We start from the raw sequence: 23,411 nt of genomic DNA on the forward strand, positions 1-23,411 counted from the left end.
ATCTTAGGCTGACATTACCCTCAAAATCCATAAACTCTGACAGCCAAAGCAAAATCTACCTATGTCTTCCTGTATATTGACAGAGGTTTCTTTCCTGCCTGGACCCACAGCTGTTCAGTCCCAAACACACAGAAGTCTACATTAACTATAAATTGATTGGCCTATTAGCTCAGGATTCTTATTAACTAATTCTTACATCTGACATTAACCCATTATTCTTGTCTGTGTTAGCCACTTTGCTTGGTACCTTTCATCGGCTAGGCGTTCTCATCTTGCTTCCTCTCTGTCTGGGTGATGACTGCAGACTAACTCTTTCCTCTTCCAAGAATTCTCCTGTTCTCATTGCCCCACCTCTGTTTCCTGCCTGGTTGCACCACTTCCACTTCATGGCCAATCTGTGTTTTATTAAAAATAATACAACTGAAAAATATTTATAGGGTACACCATTGTCCCATAACACTCTCCCACTTTTGTTTTCAAAATAAGAATTCTGAATCTAATCGCCCTTGTTTAGCTTTCTTCCTGACCATTATCCATTACAATTTGTAACCAACACTCTAAACAAAGAAAAATATCCATAGTCCATATTTTGGACATATGGGTATAGTTTTCCAGGATACTTTCTGCTGATTGGGGGTGCTGATAATCTTATGGGGACCTAAGGAAAAATTTGAATTATGATAAAGTCCTGACTGGAGTATTCTGTGAGGCTTAATCATCTCAGCAAGCAGTCTTGAAACTGTTCTGGATGTAGAATTCAGACATCTGGGCGATCCAATCTTATTGGAGATTTCTCGGGGGGCATCTTCCTGAATTTTTTTAATCCAAAATGAATTCACAGCCTCTCATTTCTGTGGAAACACAAGCAAAACCTCTTCTCCAAAGTAACATATTTTTGACTTAAATTTTTAAGTCAAGACACTTTCAAAATATATATGTTGGATTAATCCAGCAGGATTTATAATCAAATGTCTTTAAGCAGCTCTTGCTTCTTCCTCGGCCATCAAACAATTTAAAGATAACAAAATAACATACAATACCAGACTCTCTGTGTACTTTTCATATTTAGGTGACTTTATTTTAAACTCTATTTCTTTTATTTTTATTTTTAATTTTTGACTTTTTGAGACAGAGTTTCTCTGTGTATCTTTGGCTGTCCTGGAACTCACTCTGTAGGCCTCTGTCTCCCAAATGTTGGAACAAAAGGTGTGTGCCACCATACCCAATTACTCTCTTTCTTTGTTTTTTATTTTAATGACTTCATCCTTTTTTTTCTTTCTCCAAAGCCTACATATATTTTTAAACACACTGTAAACCATTTAGAGGTTTGTCTGAATCTGTCCTATTGTACATCCGTAATCCTTTTCTGACGAGGACTGCTTCTTAAAATGTTAAAACAACTTAGCTAGGACTACAGCTGCTTTGCCTTTTGGCTCCACCCAGTCCATTATGGCAGAAGTCCCTTCACTGTCTCTGAGACTGCTGGGTGGGAGCCGTCCTCACCACCTCAACTCTGATAACCAGTTGGCCCATGCTACCACCAGGTATCTTGCAGCACATTACCCACAACCCCATTTAAATGCTCCATAGCCGGACCTCCAGAGTCAGTGTTCATGCTGTCAGCACAACCCAGGAAGCTATTTCAAAACCGCAGGGTTTTATTCTGCTACTGCTGAATAAATAAGACCTCTCTTAAAGGTACGGCAACATGTCCCCAGCAAAGCAAAGCCCATTCTGGGGCGGGGAGGTGGAGTGGAATGTGGCTAAACTTCGTTTTTGAGTGTGTAGAATTTCTTTCCAAGCTTTCTCAGGTTCTACGTGTATGTAGTCAGCCCCACATTGGCGTGCCACCTTTGTGTTCAATAGCACATAGGAACCACTGTTTTTCCATTACTCTAACATAAGTCCTTGAATGAAGAACTAATTGGAAGATTTTTTTTTCTTAACTTGCAACCATAACTAGAAATTTTAAGATCTTAATATTAATATAAGAAAGAGAAATAAGAACTGGTAAGGCAAATAATAAATTCCCCTAAAGTCATAACATAGAAGTTTGCAATTTGGATCGAGCTATGTACTTTTCTCTTTTAACACTGTTTATTCTTCAAATGCATATGGCCCTTTCTAGAGCATGATGATGATAAAGCCTTAGTCAGAGGTCTCTGGGGTATTCTTTCTCTTCTATACATGGGAAACTCACTTGTCCTTACTTTTCAACAGAGGTGGTCCTCACAGTATGACAGCCAGCAATACTCAGAACTATGACAAAAATTGTGAAATTAGGATCATGGTTTCCCTCCCAGATTGGCCTCTCAGCAGCTTTGGGATTAATCACCATTTTAATGCTGTAGTACACAACAATATCTTTCTCACACTGGGGATAAAACAAACTTAATCATGTACTTGGCATAGCGAAAGTGTCTAATAAATTAAAATATGACATTTCTTACAACAATGAGGCCAATCTTGGAGAATATGTCTAAAAACCATTTTTATTTTATTTCAGTCAGTATCCCAACATGAAGTTGACTCTCTTTTACATTAAAGCAGCTGATAAAAATAAATGCCCATCATATAAAAAACTCCCACACAATGTGATATTTCCACAGAAAGAATTTGAACTCCTTCATGCTAAGAATTTACATATTTTAATTTTTTTCTCATTTGACATGTCATTTATTTAAAAACCAGCCTTGTTGTGATTTCCTATAAAGCATATCATCAGTCCTTGGCCAGTTTTACTACTACTGTTTATGTTCAAAATGGCCCCTTTGGGTGTTTGCACTTAACAGAGAAGGGTCACTGAAACCACAGGACCAAAAGTAGCAAATGGAATTGTAGACACACAGCAGGAGTTCTAGTGAAGATTACTTGGCAGTAGGTCTTCACCAAGGTAGAACCTGGTCATGACTGAGACAGAGTACTAAAATGAAGAAGTTTAAAAGTCTGAATGAACTACATTACTTGTTGGAATGGACTGATTTAGAGGTATCATTTCCCTGAAGGAAAAGAGTATTTAGGTATATGCCTACTAGCATGGCAAAGAATGACTGAGAAATACAATGTGTAGGAAAATTGGAAAGGGCCACATCTGGCTACAGAGGGCAGTAGACTGTGCCAACTAAAGTTATGAACAGTATTTCTTCTGTTGAGATTGATTGGCCTTCATATACTTTTGTTTCCAAAGTTTATTTTTCATCACCAGAACCTCAAAACAATCAGATTATTTTTCTCCTCCTAACACACAGCAGGTCTGCTATTCTCTTGTGGCACCATCTCCCATTGCTGGAAAATGGAAACAGTCAGACATTTATGCATTTTTTTTATGATCTGCCAATAACACTGCTTCCAATTGCTGTAATGTTACCATCGTAACACCTGTAAGCATTTGGCCTCATCATTCTCATAAAAACACGCTTCACAGCCCTCCAAAATATGCAGCGTTTAGTGAGTTGTAACAACGCTACTTCTGCTATGATTCTAATAAATCTAAACTAAGAGTGTTAAATCCAGAATGTCTGTTGTCAGTATTCTGTGCCATTTCTAGGGGAAACATTCATTTTGTTTTCTCTTGATTGCTTTCCAGATCCTCCTAAAAACAAGTGGGCTATAACGAAAAGAACAGAAGAAAGGAATGTTGCTCAACCATGGGCCAGTGCTGCAATGAGAGGCTGAGAAAACAAGATGTGTAAGTAGAAAATTGGTGAGGGTATGAAGACAGCTTGAGCTGGAAAGTTTATGTGTTTCCATGAACCTATATTTTTGTTTATAGTTCAAAATAAAACATTCTTCTTATAAGTACAATTGGAAAAGAATAGTGTTCTTTCCCTCTTCAAGGAATCTCTACTATGCTGATAATCTTATTTTTCTAGAGAGTCTTTTATTTCTACTGACCCTCTGTCAAGAGTAAAGCTCCCAGAGCATCTTGGTGGTATTACTTTGTTGATTGATGTTCAACTAAAGAATGCATCCCTCATTTCTGTGGATACCTAAGGGAAGTTTCAGGTTAAGAGACAAAGCTAAATAGTACAGATATGTGGAGTAAGACTCTTTTTTTTGTTATTGTTGTTTATAACCTCAGATACTGTTCTTTTTAAAGTTAATTATTTAGTATGTTTATGTGTGTGTGTGTATGTGTGTGTTTGTGTGTTTTTGTGCATGTATGTGGAGGCACGTAAGTGTGAAGAACAGATCATACCTTTCCAAAAGTTGCTTCTCTATATCCATCTTGTTTTGAGCCAGGGTGTCTCTTGTTTTTTCTGCTACTGGCTTGCATATTTTCTTTCAAGTTTCAGGTAGATCCTCCAGTCTCCTTTTCCTCCCAACTCACTCCAAGATTCTTGGGATTATACATGCAATTTATTATATATCCCACTACAAAATTCTAGGGATTGAACTCCTTTTATCAGACTTACACAGCAAGAACTTTTACACGCTGAGCTATGGCTTTGGTTTCTCAGAGGTATTTATTATATATTACTTTCCTTCATCTTCTTTTCTGTGTTTATTTTAGAGAACTAGACTTTATGGTAATAATTTTAGAAGAATAGGTTCTTAGAGGAAGGATTGGGACCATTATTTAGCTATAACAGAGATTTTAAAAAAAAAACACTTTTGGCCCAATTTGCTAAATTATTTATACTTATGAGTGGGTTTTCATTTTCCAGGTTACACCAAAATTCAGAGAACAGTTTCAGCTGAGTTAGATGTAAAATAGTATTTTCATTTTTTTGCCAGTGATTGCCACAAGTACATGCTACTGGCTAACCAATTCTTAATGCTTTGCTTACATAATTTTTACTACATAATTTAGTGTGTATTATAGTACTCTGATAAATGCCATTACCAAAGGCAAATTGGAAAGGGAGAGGTTAATTTATCGTATAGCTTATTGATTATCATGAAGCAAAGTTAGGGTATCAGGGTGCGAATCAATGCAGGGACCCAGAGGTAAGAAACAAAGCTGGTGCCATGCAAGAAAGCTGCTTACTGGCTTTCTTCCCATGGATTCTCATTCTGCTTCCTTCTATCACCCAGTACCAGCTACCCTGGAGTTGCACCATCCACAGTGACCTAATTGTTAATCAAGAAAATGCCCTATAGACTTGCCTATAGACCAATCTGTTGGAGGAAGTTTCCTTTTATTTATGGGGAGCCAACGTACCTGCAAGCTTTTCTTTATCTTGCCTTGTCTCACAGATGCTTATGAAATGATCATTCAGAAACAATATTAATTATAATTGTTTGGATGATGACTCAGGTTTATTACTGGCTAGTTCTACATAAAAATAAACCCATTTCTGATCATTACATACTGCCACGTGCCCCATGGCTTACCGGTAATGCTCTGGCAGCTTGCTGCTAAGGCAACCACTGGCTGCTCCCAAACTCCACCTTCTTTCCCCCTGTATCTCTGCTTGAATTTCTCACCTGGGTATATTCTGTCTTGCCATAGGCCAAAGCAGCTTTTTTCATCAACCTATAAGAGAAACATATATTTGCAGTATGCAGAATGTATGTTGTGCATAGGCCACAGTCCAAATAGAGAAATAAGAGAAAAACTTGCGGCAGTAATATGAGTCTCTGAGAGACTGAACTAAGAGCATCAACCAACCTTACCCACTGAGACAATTCTATTGCATTCATCTGGGGTTCTGAGGAAGTGTTCTGAATAGCTACTCAGTACTTCAAATAAACTAACAAACTCCAAAAAAGGATGACAGTATAAATACCATATTCATTTTCAAATAATGTTCATTATTCAAATCATTCTGTATTCCTCTATGCTTAAATGACAATATATTTATAATTTAAATAGGAGACAATACTTTACTGCCCATGCCATCACACCATTGGGGCCAGCTCTCCTGCACTATTTCTCTGAGAAAATACATAAATAGGACACACCTCTGAGACCAGCATGATATGTATACCCAGTGTCATGGCATCCACAACAGCTATTCCATTTGTTTCCACAGGCAAACATGCAGAGAACTTCATAGAGAATGAGCAATACTCATCTAACAGGGAAAATAGCTAGATAAAGACAATTCAAGAAGAGGTAAGGATGAAAGATATTTTTATTATGATCAACAAAAACCAGTGAACTATTAGGAAATAAAATAATAGTGACAAATAATGAAATTAAGAATAAAAATCTAGGCAGATTTTAGAAATAACATTTTACCAAAAGTTGAAGTATTTCCTGGTAGGCTGGGGAGATGGCTCAGTGGTTATAACATTTGTCCTATAAGAGTGATCTTCAGAATCCATGTAAAAGCAGGTTATGTCAGCTACCTGGAACCTCAGAACGCAGGAGATAGAAAGAAGAACTTCCCACAACTCAGGCAAACTACCTAACTATACTAGTAAAATCTGCGAGCTGTAGAATCTTCTAGATATCCTGGCTCAATAAATGAGTGGAGTGGAGAGTGACTGAGGAAGACACTCAGTGTCAACTCTGAGCTGTCACATACACTGGCACAAAAGTGCTTATGCACCACCCCCACATGCATACCCATCCACAGACAGACAAACACACATACATATGCAAAATCCCTGTACAAGGACGTGTAGGTGAAACTAAGTTGTCTCAAAGAATCCATCCTGTGCTTTGAACATGGTGAACCTGCTGAACTCAGTGAGAGGATTCCAGATCAGTTAACTTAGCTGGAAGCAGATGCTTTGGAGTCCAACAGAAAGAGTACAATGTTTCTGGAAGACATCATAGGAAACTTTTATTAGTCATGTCATGTTAACTACCTGTATTTTAGAACTACTTTTTTGAGTGCAAAAATAAATAAAATAAATGAGTTCTGTTAAAATTACTAATTTATTATACAATGTGTTTTATAAGATATGATAAAATCTAGAAAAATGAAACGAAAAGACAAAGTATAAAAACTTAATAGAAATAGTATGTCTGGCAGTCATGAAAAGCTGTGCTGTCTCACTATTATTAGTCTACTAAGTTCTTTCCAGTTCTACACTTAATGTTCATGGAACAGTCTGAAGATGTCCCTCTGCTATTATTTAGTTACCAGTGACTCACTCTATTGACACCAGATGAGTCAAGGGGAATTAAGGTGTCTTCATGTATGTACAGACTCCACATAAGAGAAGTTCAATTCTTACTCAAACGACTGTCCATATTTGGTATTGTCAATATCACAATGAGGGGGAAAGGGTCTTCCATCTTAGAGTTTATCAGTTGAAGAGTACCAAAAGGATGACTTTAATGAAAACAAAATTAATTTCTGTGTGTGTGTGTGTGTGTGTGTGTGTTTGTGTGTGTGTGCGTGCCTATATGCTCACATGTGTATGCCATACCCATGTTGGTTAGCAGAAGGCATCATATTCCCTGAAACCGGAGTTACAGGCAGATGTGGACTGCCTTGCATGACTGATCAGAATCAAAATGCATATTCAGCATCTCTCCAGGCCCACAGAGAGGGAGGTATATCAATCTGGATATGAAAAAAACAAAAGCACAAATGAAAAATTAACTTCCATTTAAAACAAGAGTTCTCAATTTGTGGATCATGACCCTTTTGGGGGGCATGTATCAGATATTCTGCTTATCAGGTATTTACATTATGACTCATAACAGTAGAAAGATTTCAGTTATGACATAACAATGTAACGTCATGGTTGGAAGTCACCACAGTGCAAGGAACTCTATTAAAAGTTCAAAGCATTAGGAGGATTAAGAACCACTAACATAAGAGATCTTGTTCTTCCTACCTCAAAACAAACAAACAAAAACAAGCAAACAAACTTTATTCACATATGTGGAAAAGCATGATGCATGTGATTACACACATACAACAGAGTCTATGCTACACTTTCTCACTTCATCTACATATCACAAGTAATTTTTAAAGCTATATTCTCTGTATATTGCCCAAGATGACATCAAATTTCTTGGTGAAAGCAAATCCTGCCTCAGCTTTGTAAATAATTGAGACTATGTTTGCATGCTACCATTCCCTGAAGTAACTCTACTTTATAAATGAGGAAGTGAGGCATTTGGTTGGCAGATAGCCCTCTGCCACATCTCATCAAAAACTGATCCTTATTTTGAATTTAGTATAATACTAACAACCCAAGTTGTTATAAAAAAGTTAGTAAAATAGTTAATTTGTACTGATATACTACCATAGAAGTGAAGAGGTAAAGTCTTCTTTATCATAATTTTACTGTTAAAAAAAGAAAAACAAACTTACATCTTAGTTTTTTTATTAAGAATCATTGGAGGTACTATGCACTGATTCCTTCCAGCTGAGCTTGGACTGGAAATTACTAAGCTCTTATGGATAGTCACTGAATTTTAGAGGACGCCTCTCCTGGAAGATTACTCTCCCTCTATTTTATGGCTTCCTGCTGTGAATATATCAACGGGGCCACAGAATTTTAAACTCATGCACAAGGAAGATACTCCAGCTGAGGTAGCAACTGAAAATTGGAAATATAATAAATTGAAATATGGTATTTTTCTTTTCGCGCTGGATTGAAAATTCATAATAAGAGGAGAAGCTCCTTCTCAAACATTTTGGTTTTCTGTCTCCATGAGCAGCTTCCAGGCAAGAGGAGGCACAAGGAAACTTTCCATTTACCAATCCAAAGTCTATGGTTCTAACAGGAAAATTGTATCACCTGGTTTCCAAAGAAAATTTTAAGACATATTCACATACAATAAGATTTTTCTTTTACTTAATAAAATTATTAGTCTCTGAAGTATTTTGATTTATCATAAAAAGACATAGATATATCTGAGATGATATGGAAACTGGAAAGGGAAAAAATACAGTGGGTAAGCATCCTTTCCATAGGATTATCCTGTAACTTTATCCTTAATATGGAGCAAAAGCTCAGAGACATACTTCCTGCTCTTGATCACATGGTATTGATCAAACCATGTGAGCAGTTTTATGTCTGTGTCTTGACAGGAGCCAAAAATGTATCGTTCTACTTGTAAGTAGAATATCTACCTACAAGGAAGTGAGAATATAGATAAAAATTGCAAGCCCAGATGATCTCAATGAAAAATATAACAAGATATAAAAATTACCAAATTCAGTTAAATAAAAGTTATCATAAATACTAAAAATTGGTCTATGGAGTAACAAAAGCATCATTAACGTGTTGCCTAAGACTTTAGATAGAGCATGTGTAGGTTAAACAAATGAAAAAGGCAATATGAAAAACCAACAAGAATCCAATCAATGTTAGAGTGTGCATATCAATATCAGAAGACATATAAATTAGATGAATCAATATTACTGCAGGAATAAGATGAATATTACATAGGCTGAAAGAATTTCTGAGCACATATCATGATTCATAATAAGGCTTCAAGATACAAAATAAAAAATTGGATCGGATCAAAAATATATATAGATATATCCATGGTTATAAACAGATTTCTTGTTTGTAAAATTTTAAAAATGCGTTAAAATAGCATATATAAATAACCTTATCAGTGGACATAAACATCTTTTTTAAATATATTTTTTCATGTCAATAAGACACAAATTCAACAAATTTAAAGAGCACAAAGCAACGGAGATGTATTCTCTAGTAGAACAGAATTAAATCAGAAACCAGAGTACGTAGAAAATCTGAAAATACTTGTACAGAAAACAATATTCTAGTAAATTAGTAATTTCTTCAGAAGCAGAAAGGGCAATTATTAAATATTTTGCATAAAATAAATATAAAAATACTTCAAAGTTCATGAATTAATAAATATTTGGAATAAAATAGATATAAAATATTTCAGAGTTCATGAACTACAGCAGATTATCTGTTCAGAGAGGAAAATATAGCATTAGTTATTGAGATTAGTTATCTGTTTATGATTTTTTTCAAGGTAACATCTCCCTACATTATGCATGTTGTCTGTGTCTTTGAGCTAAATCCTTGCTTCTATGCCAGCTTCTTCAGTAAACAGTGAAAGCCAGATGAGCAAAAAGTTGCACAGATAAAATAAAATGTAGCAATGAAATATAAAACAACTAAAAGACAAATCAGTGAACAAAAACTAACTTTCTAAGACCAGTAAAAGATTTTAATGTTAAACTAGGTTAACTAAACCAAAGGAAAGAAGACACAAAATAGCAAGATCAAGAAATGAGAAGGCAGGCCACAGAAATTAGTGGAGTAGGTCTGGAATATTCTGGAAAATGGTGTGTAACAACAACTGAACAACTTGGAAAACTTAACAAATGCAAGCTTAATCAAGGAAAAGAAACAGTAACTTGATCTTAGTTCTATGTGTTATTGTAACTGAATTTTTTTCTTAACTTTCCCACAAGGAAAGACTCTAGGAAGGGCTGTTTTGGTGTTGAATTTGAAACAGTTTTATTTCACAAATCTTTCCCAGGATACAGAAAAAGAAAAAGATTTCACAACTCACTTTGTTAGAGAAGCATCATGCTGATAACAATTCAGACAAGAATAAAACAAGATTAATATCACATATTAACACAGACAAAATAATTCTTAACAAAATGTCCACATATGTTGCCCCTCAGTAAGGTCTCCTAATACCAATACACCATAATCTATCATGGCTTTTTCTGAAGACATAAAGCTATTTCAAGTTATGAAAATTAACCTATTATACTGATGATATCAACACAGAAAAAATCTATCTGAACATTAAAGTATCATATAAAAAACTGCAAAGCACTGTGGTAAACAATATCATTGTGAATAAAAATATTTGCACTTTGAACTATACTAGTAATAAAAGAATCTTATACAAACTGGGATACTATATGTAAAATTACATCAATTTAGGACTTTAAATAAAAGCCATGGCAACATTCAATGATGATTGACAGAGTATCTGAATAATAACTTCAAAAACTATTTGCCATTGCAAAAAAATCACATGAAAATATTTAAAAAACGCCATTAAAATGTACAGGAAAATATAAACAAATACATGTAAGAATTGCTAGCACCAAAACTCAATACTTACAAGAGGAACACCCAAAATGCTAGAACTAATCTTGGCAATCTTGTTGGCAGTTTCTTACAATTTACATAAAGACTTTCTTGTAAAATCCTACATCTTTAAATCTAGATGTGTCTAGTAGGATCAGAAACCCATTGCCATTGTTCTTGAGTTCTCAGTAGTCCTCACTGTCCGTTATGTTCAGCGAGTCCGGTTTTATCCCAGGCTTTTTCAGACCCAGGCCAGCTGGCCTTGGTGAGTTCCCAGTAGAACATCCCCATTGTCTCAGTGTGTGGGTGCACCCCTTGCGGTCCTGAGTTCCTTGCTCATACTCTCTCTCCTTCTGCTCCTGATTTGGACCTTGAGATTTCTGTCTGGTGCTCCAATGTGGGTCTCTATCTCTGTCTCCTTTCATCGCCTGATGAAGGTTAATATTCAGGAGGATGCCTATATGTTTTTCTTTGGGTTCTCCTTATTTAGCTTCTCTACAGTTTGGATGTTCACCTTACTGGACCTGGATGGAGGTGGGGGTTCCTTTGTCTTCCCACAGGGTAAGGAACCCTGATTGCTCTTTGGGTTGATTGGGAGAGGGGGAGGGAAATGGGAGGCGGTGGCGGGGAAGAGACAGAAATCTTTAATAAATAAATAAATTTATAAAAAAAAGACAGAAAAAAATTCTAGATGTGTCTAAAAGAAGTCAAAACATAGATAACTCTGAGAAACAGACTTTTAGTCTTATACCAGCTGTAATTTCAGCATTCTCAACTTGAAACCTCCCAAATTCCTGCTAGGGAGCAAATGGCCACACAGTTACATTACATACCCATCCATGAGAAGGTACTAAGAAAGAAAAAGGAACAGATATTACCTGCAGTTCAATATTCAAATCTTCACAGCATAGGCTGAGGGGAAAAAACAGAACAGTCAAAAGCCTCCAAGATGCTCTTTGCATGGCATTCTGCAAAAGCAAGGCTGTACTGTCCAACTGCAAATAGATGAACTGGTTGGGTGAAGGTGGATGTAGGGGTGTTGACAAAGAATGAAAGGCAACTCTGTAGGAACTGTAAAAACACCCTAAATCATCATTGTGAGAGAAGGTACATGACTACCTAGTTATTAATTCCTACTGCACTATATATTTAAATGATAAATATTATTGTATTTAAATTATTATTAATTCAACCTGAAAGATAGATAAAAAAGAATCAAGGGGGAATTAACAGTCCTAAACAGAAATATTTGAAGAGAAAAAAAATATTCAACACACCTATGCACAATTCTTACCTACAACTTTATAGTTCTCAGTAGATACTAGATTTACTAGTTCACCAATTGCTTAAAAGATATTTAAGCCAGAAATTTTGGTAGAACTCAGGGCAAGCCAGTATGAGAAGAACTGTTCATGAACTCTAAATTATAAGGTGACAAACTAAAAAAAGCTTGCCTCCTGTGATCATGCATATCACCTGCCATATCATGACTACACAAAAGTGGTCTGAGAACAATTTGTCTTCCTTTCTTTCACTTGGCCTCTGAGGTATCTCTGGTAAATATAATCTCTTAAGTCTTCTTGAGGCGCTTTAGTTTTCTGTTAAAAAAAATAGTAAAATAAAATAGAAGAGGATGAGTTACTCTGCTTCTTAAACAACTTGTGCATGTGTGTGGTATGCAAATGTGTGTACGGTGTATGCATGTGTGTGTGTATGTGTGTGTGTGTGTGGTGAATGTACATGTGAGTATCTCTGTGTTGGATGCATATGTCTGTGTGTCTGTATGTATCTGTGTGCACATGAAGAGGCGAGAGGCGGATATCCTCTGTCACTCTCCAACTTAGTCCTTTGAGGCACGGACTGACACCAAACAGGAACTTATGGTTTTTGGCTTAGGTTGGCAGCTAGCAAGTCCTAGACATTCTCCTGCTTCTGGCTCTGCTCACTGCTACAGATACAGACACAGGTGGACCATGCCTGGTTTTGAAGGGGTGTTACAGTCACACTCTGATCTTCATGCTTATGTAGAAAGTACTGTGCTTCAGCCATCTATCCAACTCACAAAACATTTTTTATTAACAACATTATTTGTTTTTGCCTCCTGACTTTTGTGTCTTGAATTTCTCATGACAAATCCAAATGGAATAGCAAACACAGAAAATGAAGACAATATAAAATATTTATGAGTAATAATTTTGTAAAATGTTTGATGCATTTCAAATATTTTATAACATTCCAATTCTTTATTACAAAAATTGTGCATAGCATCAGTAAAAAATTTTCTCATTAAAATTGCTACAAAACAGTATATTTCCTGGGTTTTTTTAATCATTTTTTTTTAATATGAGACAGGGTCTTGTGATTTAGCTCTGGCTGGCCTTGGAATCACTATGAAGCTCAGGCTGGCTTCAAACTCACAGTAATTCTTCTTCCTCAGCCTCCCATGTGCTGGGATTACAAGTATAATCCAATACAGCTGGCTAAGCCTGCTAACAAGGAAATCTTGTAGCACAAATTTAAACATTCAACAGAACACAAAATAAGATGGGAAGCTACATAATAGTTATACCCAAACCAGTGGAGATATGTATCATATGAAAGAAAATCTGAGATAAGATAGTGTTGGTGTGGTGGTTTGAATAAAAATAGCCCCATAGTACCATAGGAAGTGGCACTATTAGAAGGTAAGACTTTGCTGGAAAAGATTCATCACTGGGAGGTGGGTTTTGAGGTGGAAAATGCTCAAGCCAGATCTAGAGTAGCATTCACTTTCTGCTGCCTGCTGATATGGACATAGAACTCTCAGCTGCCTCGACAGCACCACTTCATGCCTGCTGCCATGGTCCCACGACAGAGATGATGGACTAACCTCTGAAACTCTAAGTCAGTCCTAATTAAATGTTTTCCTTTATGTGAGTTTCTGTGGTCATGGTGTCTCTTCGCAGGACCCTAGCTAGGAATTTTCGTTTTATTGACACACTCGTTAATTTTCAACATTTTTTTACGTGGTGCAGAGATCAACTGTCCTTGAAAGTAAATATTTTGGAATCTCATACTTTCATTTCTTTGCCTCCAATGTCTGAATTTTCCTATGCTTTGTGAAATGCAGGGCCAGTTTTAAATGTGTGCTTTACTATGCTTTGGGCAATGCTTCATAGAAACTCAGGTTGCTAAGAGAAACAGGCATTGATCAACCCTTACAACAACAGGGTGACCTATTCTCATAAAACACCACATAAGTGATGCTAGGCCACTGAAATGGGCCCAGCAGGTGCTGTGCTAGACAGGATGGAGGCACAGGTGAGTGCCCCTGGATGTATAGACTACTCCTATCCTTATTTTTAGTCACAAGAGAAGCTACAAATATGAACATCCCGCAACTCCATTTTTTTTTTTAACCTTTACTCACATTTCAAGTTGATAAAAAGTATCATTAGAGTCCTGGAGAAGATGGTACACATTTATTATGTTTGTTTTCTCTCTCTGCTCAGAGACAAATATGACACAAGTACTGAGCTAAGGAAACATTCCCACTTTAAACTTGGAACTGCGAGCTACAGGTCTACATATGTATGCACAAAGTAAGAATAGAACACTTTGTTCCTACTTCATGAATTAAGACCCAAGGAACCTCAGGTAGTAACAAACGCTTTGAACCAGCCAGTGAAAAGAGCAATTGACTCTCCAATCATCACAGAAAATATGTTGAACTCAAATCTCTCCCATAGGATACTTTGTCTTCCACAGTAGTTATATGACAATTTCCATTGTCATTCCCACTACATTTAGACTCTGGGTTGGGGAGAATGTTTCCAGAGAACACTGAAGGGAATCGATCCAGCCTGAGCACAGTAGCTGGGACCTTGTCTAGAATTTGAAAACTTGGTGAGAGGACTAAAAAGTTAGTGCTGGCCCTCCGTTCTGCTACGTGGCTCACCATGGTATGGCCAGAGCTGTCCCAGGTGCTTCTCTGCTACGGCAGTCTGCAGTCCCTGAAACTGCTACTATAGTAAACTTCTTTGAGGTTGTCCCTTAGGTTGTTTCAGTAGGTGTACCAGCAATAAAAGTAACTGATACACTTGTTTTCAGTCTGGATCGGATTCATGTCTGCTATTCATCTTCTCAAATACCTCACATTTAAATCAATGATTTTGTCCTCCATTGCCAAGAAGCTATACAGCGAAGTGACAGTTCACCTCAGTTGAATTGAAGGGGTCATGTATAGGGCCACAAGTTGTGGCACACAACTTTAATCTCAGCAATAGGTATCTGTGAGTTTGAGGTCTGCCTGACCTACACAGTGAGATCCAGGTCATCCAAGGCTATGCAGAGAGACACTGTCTCAAAATAAAACAATCAACAAGAATATTGAAGTATTTTTTATATTAGGAAAAATAAATGATGCTATATTAAAATGTAGAAAGCAACTGGTATTAGCTTAAGATCTTGACTAAATATACTAATACATATATCCACAGTGGTGACACTATGATGCACATATAAAAACAGACAAGAAAAGGGAGTCAGTTTTACAGAAATGAGGTGATGAGGGAGGAGGATGGGGATTTAAAATGAATAAAAAAGGTAATAGAAATTTATGAAACTGTAAAAATAAATTTAAAAATCAACCACTGCCTCTGTTCAACCAGAAAGTTTCTAAAAATGAGGCTTTTGGACTGGCCATGTGAATTGGGATGGGCAAAGTAAAGAATACTTTCCAAACCTCATTTGTTCAATACTTCATGTAAGTTTTGAAATATGTCTTCTATCTTAAAGAATGCGGTGAGCATTTTGGAATGTGCAGTGGTGTTCACAAGATCAGTGTCCCTCATTCTCTGGCTTCTTCTATCACCAGCCACTGCTTGGTGTCCTTTTTCAGTGACATGAATGACTATTTTACATTCTCGAGATGTCTAGAAAAATCTGAGTTCATTCAAATCCAGTACAACTGTTTGTAGCTTTAAATTGCAGTCAACTTTCTGTTATTTCTTTCCCATCCAACATCAAGCAAACATTCTAACAGAATTTTTCACAGGAATAATAGAATTGGTCAGCTGTGACACCAGATAATCACAGTCCAAAATTATGGTGCCACATTTAGAATAAATACCCATATTAAAATCAAATATGATATTCAATCATTTGTAAAAATCAAAGAGACCCATAACAACTGCTTTAGCATTTATCTAAATGTATATTAACATAAACTGTAAATATTTGAAAATGAAAATTTGTGTGCATAAATAAATTTTAGTAAATTGATTTGGTATTTCTATCATCAATTCCATGCACTTTGAAAATGTCGTTTCTGGGATTGATAAAAATAACTTTTCATTTAGAAAGTGAAAACAGCTAATATTGCTGAGTGTATAAAAGCAAATAAACTTTTAATGACATTTCAAAGATTTTTAATGTTTCACATGTGCCTGGGATTACAGATTAATATTTCTGATCCCATACCATTTTCCAAGATTTTGATGGAATATTGAAAATATGATCTATTAAAATATGAAAAATAACCAAAGATAGACGGAGCAATTGATTCAGGGTGATATGTAAGAACTGGAGCCATAATTTGAACCTTGTCATTTTGCGCTCATGGCCTCTGTCTGTTCTCTATATCTTCACATCACAGTTTTGATTGAACAACTCTCTATTTTGGCTACTAAAAGGTCTTTGTATTCATCAGGTACAGTCATGCCCCAAATTGAAATTGATAACTCACCATTGCCCCCAGAAGTCTTAGAGATTTTCTTTAGGAAACAATATCTGGGTGATGAATGTGTTGACTTAGATATTTTTATATAGGAATGTCTGGGTGATGCGTGTGCTGACTGAGGGGTCATTTTAACAGGGCTTCTCCAGACACAGGGTGTGTAGGCACAACGAATGCACATAGATGTGCCTTTTCATGGTTGTAAATACACCTATTTCTGTCGACACTAAGGTAACTATACTTACACTGTAATCTCCAGCCCCAACACTCAAACCTTTCATTATATGTCTTGAGTCCCTCACTTTAATAGTGAGACACTGACTTCCTACCACTATCCATCCTAATTGTTTAATTAAGACAAATCATTTTCTAAAGCTTTAACCCTTACATTCATAGGAAGTATTTTTAACTATCACAGTATAGTGCTTAAATGTTCCTACTTTTGTTTGGTATTAAAACCTTCATTAATTTTCAAAGTACTTAAGTTAAGATTCTCCCAACATGCTTCAATGTTGTCATTTAATATATTAATAACACAGTTTATTTTTGCTGTTAAATCATTTATTTCACACTGGAATTCTCTGACTTTTTAAATAACTTTACTTTCAATTAAAACTAATTCTAAGCTGGGCAGTGATGGTGGATGCCTTTAGTTGCAGTACTTGGGAGGCAGAGGCAGGCCGTTCTCTATGAGTTCAAGACCAGCCTGGTCTACAAGGAAAAACAGGCAAATTTCACATGGAAAGGAATTCCAAATAAGTTATATAAATGCTGTATTAAACTACACATCATCAAGGAGATGGAACACACTTCCCAACCAGAAAGTTTGCACTACACACTGTGCTTTCCTTCTCAAAAGTATAGACTGAAATGAGAGAAAGGGAAAAGTGGAACAAGCAGTAGCATAAGAGAGAGAGGGTATCCGATTAATGTGGCTTTAGCTTGGTGATCAAAGTTAGTGTTAGAAAAGTACCCGTGATATTGCATATCCTTGACCGGAGAGAGTGGGAATGAATGGGCCTTTATCTCTGTGACCATTTCAATGGGCAGAAACCCACTCTAAGAAAGACAACAAACAAACAAACAAACAAAAAACCAGACAAACAATTAAAAAAAATAAGAAAAAAGCTAAGCTTAAGAATATACTATGACCATAAAATGGCTCTCTTAATTAAGATATGTGCTTCCCTGCTCCCCTATCCAACCTTCCTTTATCCCAATCATCCCGTCGCCCCAAGTTCTCCCCATCAAGGCGAGGTCCCCAGTTAGTTCCTGGGGCAGCTGAGAATAGGGAACCTGAAATGATCCTATCCTATAGCCATACTGATGAATATTTTGCATATCACCATAGAACTTTCATCTGGCGATGGATGGAGATAGAGACAGAGACCCACACTGGAGCTCCCAAGGTCCCAATGAGGAACAGAAGGAGGGAGAACATGAACAAAGAAGTCAGGACCACAAGGGGTGCACCCACCCACGGAGACAGTGGGGCTGATCTATTGGAGCTCACCAAGGCCAGCTGGACTGTGACTGAAAAAGCATGGGATAAAACCGGACTCTCTGAATATGGCGGACAATGAGGGCTGCTGAGAAGCCAAGGACAATGGCACTGGGTTTTGATCCTACGTAATGTCCTGGCTTTGTGGGAGCCTAGCCAGTTTGGATGTTCTCCTTCCTAGACCAGGATGGAGGGGGGAGGACTTTGGACTTTCCACAGGGTAGGGAACCCTGACTGCTCTTCAGACTGGAGAGGGAGGGGGAGAGGAGTGGAGGGAGGGGGAGAGGAGTGGGGGGAGGGGAGAGGAGTGGGGGGAGGGGGGAGGAGTGGGAGGCTGGGAGGAGGCGGAAATTTTTTTTCTCAATAAAAAAAAAAGAATATACTACGAATAGCTGGTTTGAGAGATTATGACAGCCTAGAGGAAGTTATAAGCACAGTATGACTAAATTCAAATGATCCTTGAATGAGAGGTCTAGATAGAAACAGGAAATTTGTACAAATACAAAAATCTAAGCAAAATATAATTTTAATTATGGTGAGTATAACAATTGCCTTATTAACTCTGACATTTCATTATTCATTATAATATTAATTATAAGGCATATGGGTATGTGTGCTCATATCATAATTATAGGCCCTCTGTTGTCCACTTTTCTTTATATCTAAAACCATAAAAGTTTATTTATACAAGAAATATATGAGGGAAAGCTTTGAAAAGAAGTGTAACCATGGCAAAGTTTAACACCAGTTATACCAAAAATTCTTTACCTTGGAGCTTTTGCCCACATCTATTGCTCAGCTCAAGGTGGTGCAGACCCAGTATGTGGAAGCCAATAATTGTCTGAATGTGCTGAACAAGAGCAACAAGGAAAAAGAATTACTGATCCCACTGATGAGTTCCATGTGTGCCCCTGGGAAGCTCCGTGATATGGAGCATGTGCTCCTAGATGAGGGAACTGGCTACTATGTGAAGACAGCTTAAGATGCCAAGGACTTCTTCAAAAGGAAGATAGACTTTCTTACCAAGCAGATGGAGAAAAACCAGCCAGCCCTACAGGAGAAGCATGCCATAAAACAAGCAGTCATGGAAATGATGAGCCAGAAGTACCAGCAGCTCACAGCTCCCGGAGAGACTCAGAAGGTTGCCAAGGCATGAGGATGTGTTGCAGGAATCAAGCAGTGAGGGGGGCCCGAGACTGTGGGCAGTGGCCTACTGGTGTCTGGGAAAAAGGTCTTGTGTTTAATGTTAATAAATGTGCTAGCTGAGCAAAAAAAAAAAAAAAAAAAAAAAAAAAAAAAAAAAAAAAAACAGGGAAAAAGCAGCCCTTCAAATTCCAAGCTAGAACTTTAAGAAGGTGGTGTGATCAATTTACTGACAATAATGATTATGAATTGGAGGAGAATCAGGGGAAATTAGTTTGGATGTAATTTTAAAATTCATTGATATCCTCAATTCATCTCATGATCATCTCTATCTTGAAAAAATATGCAAATGTTTTAATATGTAATAGGCCAATAAGATGTAGAGAAATATAGCTTTTGCTTCAAAGGATTCTGGGAGATGATGGTACTCTTCAGTGTCAGCATTGAAGGATCTCTAAGCCTTGGTACAGTAGGCACAGCATCTTCCTGCAGGAAGCCATGGCGTTAGCTTGAGCGATTTCTCTTTTCCTACTTGAGACAACTCCCTGGATTCTAAGCAGTTGTTTATTCAAATGGGCTGTTTCTGTGCTTTCTAAAACAAGGCATTTCCAAAAATTTCAAAGACTTTTATCTCTTCCAAGTGTCAAGTTTCACATTTCTTCGTTCAGCAGTGAATAAATCCACAGGATATCTTATTTTCTGTCTTTATTGGACAGGATTGCTCTAAAGTATTTCTCTCAACAATATAAAATCAGTGGGGCCTCTGATGATGAGGCAGTAGTCTCCTGTTTCCCATAGTGAATTTCTTCCTGTGTGTTACTTTTTTTTCCTCTTTCTTCAGTGTGAAGATGATAGTAGGTATAAGATGTGTCAAATCTGAACACATTGTTTCTAATGTCTTTCTCTTTCCTAACTGATTACAATTTCCAGTTGGTAAGCCCTTTTTAGCTAAAAGCATCAGACAAATACAGTAATCTCTTTCCTAAAGAGAACAATCGTTTCTTGAAATTTTTTGAAGGAGTGCTACCATCTATGAAAAGTTTAATTTCCAGGTCCATTGCCATGCTGCTTTTAGCTCATTCCCAGACAGGCATAGCTCAGTCTGGAAGAAGACACTCTTGGCAACTACTACAGCCAGATCGCTAAAATGGCGGCCAAACTTCCATCTCCTCTCGACAAATTCTTACAAAGATTTTTGCTTAAATATAGCATCATGAATGCACAGCTGCAGAGGATGTGCAAAACGGCCAAAATTGTACACATTGCAATCTGTGAGGGATTTTGCTTTCTTTTTATATCTGGGGTGTTGTTTCAAACAACCATGTGGATGCCGTCATTGGCATCCTGCCATTTCTTTGGCACATTCATAAAACAATTGGAATGTCAGTACCTGGGTGCTCTTCCCAGAGATGTGAATGCGATGCAAAACAGCTTTCCTTTCACTGAAATCAGCCTGAGATAGGAGCAGGCAATGGTTCAGGGATCATCTGTGAATAATGACTAAGTGTATTCTAGATGAAACACCACAAATCCCTCTCTCTGCTTTGCGTTTTCACACAGACATTGGCTTTTAGAGAATTTAAGGACCTTAAATATCACTTGGAAACACAGTCCCATTTATTTCAGCATAGAATGCAAAGGCATGACCTTGTTAGCATAATATTGTGTTATGAGTTTAGAGGCATCACAGTCCTTGAGGGCTGGAGAGAGCAGGGGGATTCCATGGCACATGGAGCATATGCTGTAGTAAAAATTCATATACACAATCATACCATCTCTATATATACCAAAAAAGAAGATACAAGAAATGAAACATGAGTATGCCTGTCCATATGGTGTTTATTTTCAAAAGTAGAGACAGAGTCTCCCTTAGCAATGTTTTGAGAGCCACAGACAGAGTTCAGTTTTTCCTTTTAAACTCCCAAACTACGTAAATTACTCAGAAGATGCAAGGTCCAAACAGCTCAAAAAACATCTAGGTTTTTTCTTAAGGAATCATTTGGTCACTGTAGTTGAAGAAATTGGATGGAAGTGTGGGAAAATAGTAGCAAGAAATGTTTTTGAAGTCAATAATAAAATCTGCCAAAGAGGAACTTTGTGGAAAGAAGTTACTTAAACCTGAGCATGAATCTAACATTTAGGATAGGAGCTTCCAACAGATTTTGAGTATGTGCTCTAAAAGGTTGAGACACGAATGTTGGGCAGTACCACCTTTGCATACCTCTGACATCATTCATAAGAAGATTCAATTTAATAAATTGTTCGTGAACAAATAAACTTCTAAATCTGAGGGGTGGGCTCCCATCTTAGAGATTCACCACGCACGTTAGGTAATAAAAAGCTTAACAGTCTAACTGGGCTTTGGAGAACCAATGAAAATACTAAAAGGAAGGAAATGCACAAAATAGTTCTCTTTTTGTAGGAAGATATGCAAAAGTTTTGTGAAGAATTAAGTAAAGTAAAAAAAAACATGGAGAAAAAAGCAGGAGGTTCTGAGGAGATTCAGAGCAAGAGAGACAAGGACAACAGATATGCTTCTTGCAGGGATCTGAGTGTAAGAACAAGGGGTGTCAGCTTGGCTGTGAGATTGCTGTTGCGTCATAGTAAATTCAAAGGAGCAGGGTAATATCAGGTTAAGGATGTTAGAAATGATGGCATCTTTGTTTCATACTGAACATGAGTCAAAGAAGGTGTCAAATGAGCAAAGGAAGAAGCAAACAGATCTAGGACATATACAGGATGATTTATCAGAGACTTATAGTGGCATGCCATTACTAGAAGCAAGAAACCCTGTCCCTGACTGCCACTAAGCAGAAGAGGGGGCTAATATCCTAAGGTAGGAAAAAGTAGGCCACGGCCTGGAATGGTCTTGGCTCTTTCAAAATATATTAAGCATTCAAATGTTAGTTAAGAAATATTCTGGGTCTTGGTGACTGAGATATCCTGCTTAGCTATTATAATAACTTTGTCCTAAGATGTTTTGGATGTCTGCCAGTACAACCTGCCAGAGAAAAGGCAATAGTGACCTAGAAGTACGGTTTTACATTAAGCTGTTTCTGTATAGACACATATTCTAAAAATATTATTTCATTTTCTATTCCTATTATTGAGAAAGGTAGATAGTATTGAAAGAAAGAATCCTCAGAAATAATGGGTAAACTAACTCCTGATCACATACTGGGCAACTAACTATGTTGCAAAATACTATGATATCTTAGCAGCAGAAACTGTAGTTATGCTGGTGCTAAGAATAAACAGAAGACAAGTATACATACATCCAAAAGACCCTTCAGTGAAGGTGCAGAAAATTGGGCCAATAAGCCCACTCTTCTTCCTGGAGAAGAGGGATTCAACACTCACAAAGTGAAATGTAATAGGAAGGCCACTTGTTTATTTCCTGGCTGTTCAGCAGCTCACATGAAATAATCACACAGAAACTATATTATTTAAATCACTGCTTAACCTATTAGCTCTAACTTCTTATTTATTAACTCTCACATCTTAATTTAACACACCTCCATTAATCTGTGCATCACCACAAGGTCATGGCCTACTAGCAGAGCTTCAGCACATCTATCTTTGGTGCCAGGTCTTTGGCTTCTCCCTAACTCCTCCTTCTTTCTCCCAGCAGTCTCTTTAGTTTTCTCCACCTACCTTTATTTCCTGTGCAGGCCCAAGAAAGTTTCTTTATTAACCAATGATATTCACAGCATACAGAGGGGAATCCTATATTACCCCCTCTTTTTGTTTAAATGAAAGGGAAGGTTTTAATGTTAACACAGTAAAATTACCTATAGCAAACAAGTGTTAAGCAAGAATTACAGTTGCAGGCCGGGCAGTGGTGGCACACGCCTTTAATCCCAGCACTTGGGAGGCAGAGGCAGGCGGATCTCTGTGAGTTCGAGACCAGCCTGGTCTACAAGAGCTAGTTCCAGGACAGGCTCCAAAACCACAGAGAAACCCTGTCTCGAAAAGCCAAAAAAAAAAAAAAGGAATTACAGTTATAATATTTATATCTACTAAGGAAACTATAACTATAGCTATAAATTCTTCAACTCCATCAAAGACTCCAGAAGGATATAATATTACCTAAATAAA

This window comes from Microtus oregoni, unplaced genomic scaffold, assembly GCF_018167655.1.
Source record: "Microtus oregoni isolate MIOR12 unplaced genomic scaffold, Mior012 000085F_ref0000168, whole genome shotgun sequence".
NCBI lineage: Eukaryota > Metazoa > Chordata > Mammalia > Rodentia > Cricetidae > Microtus > Microtus oregoni.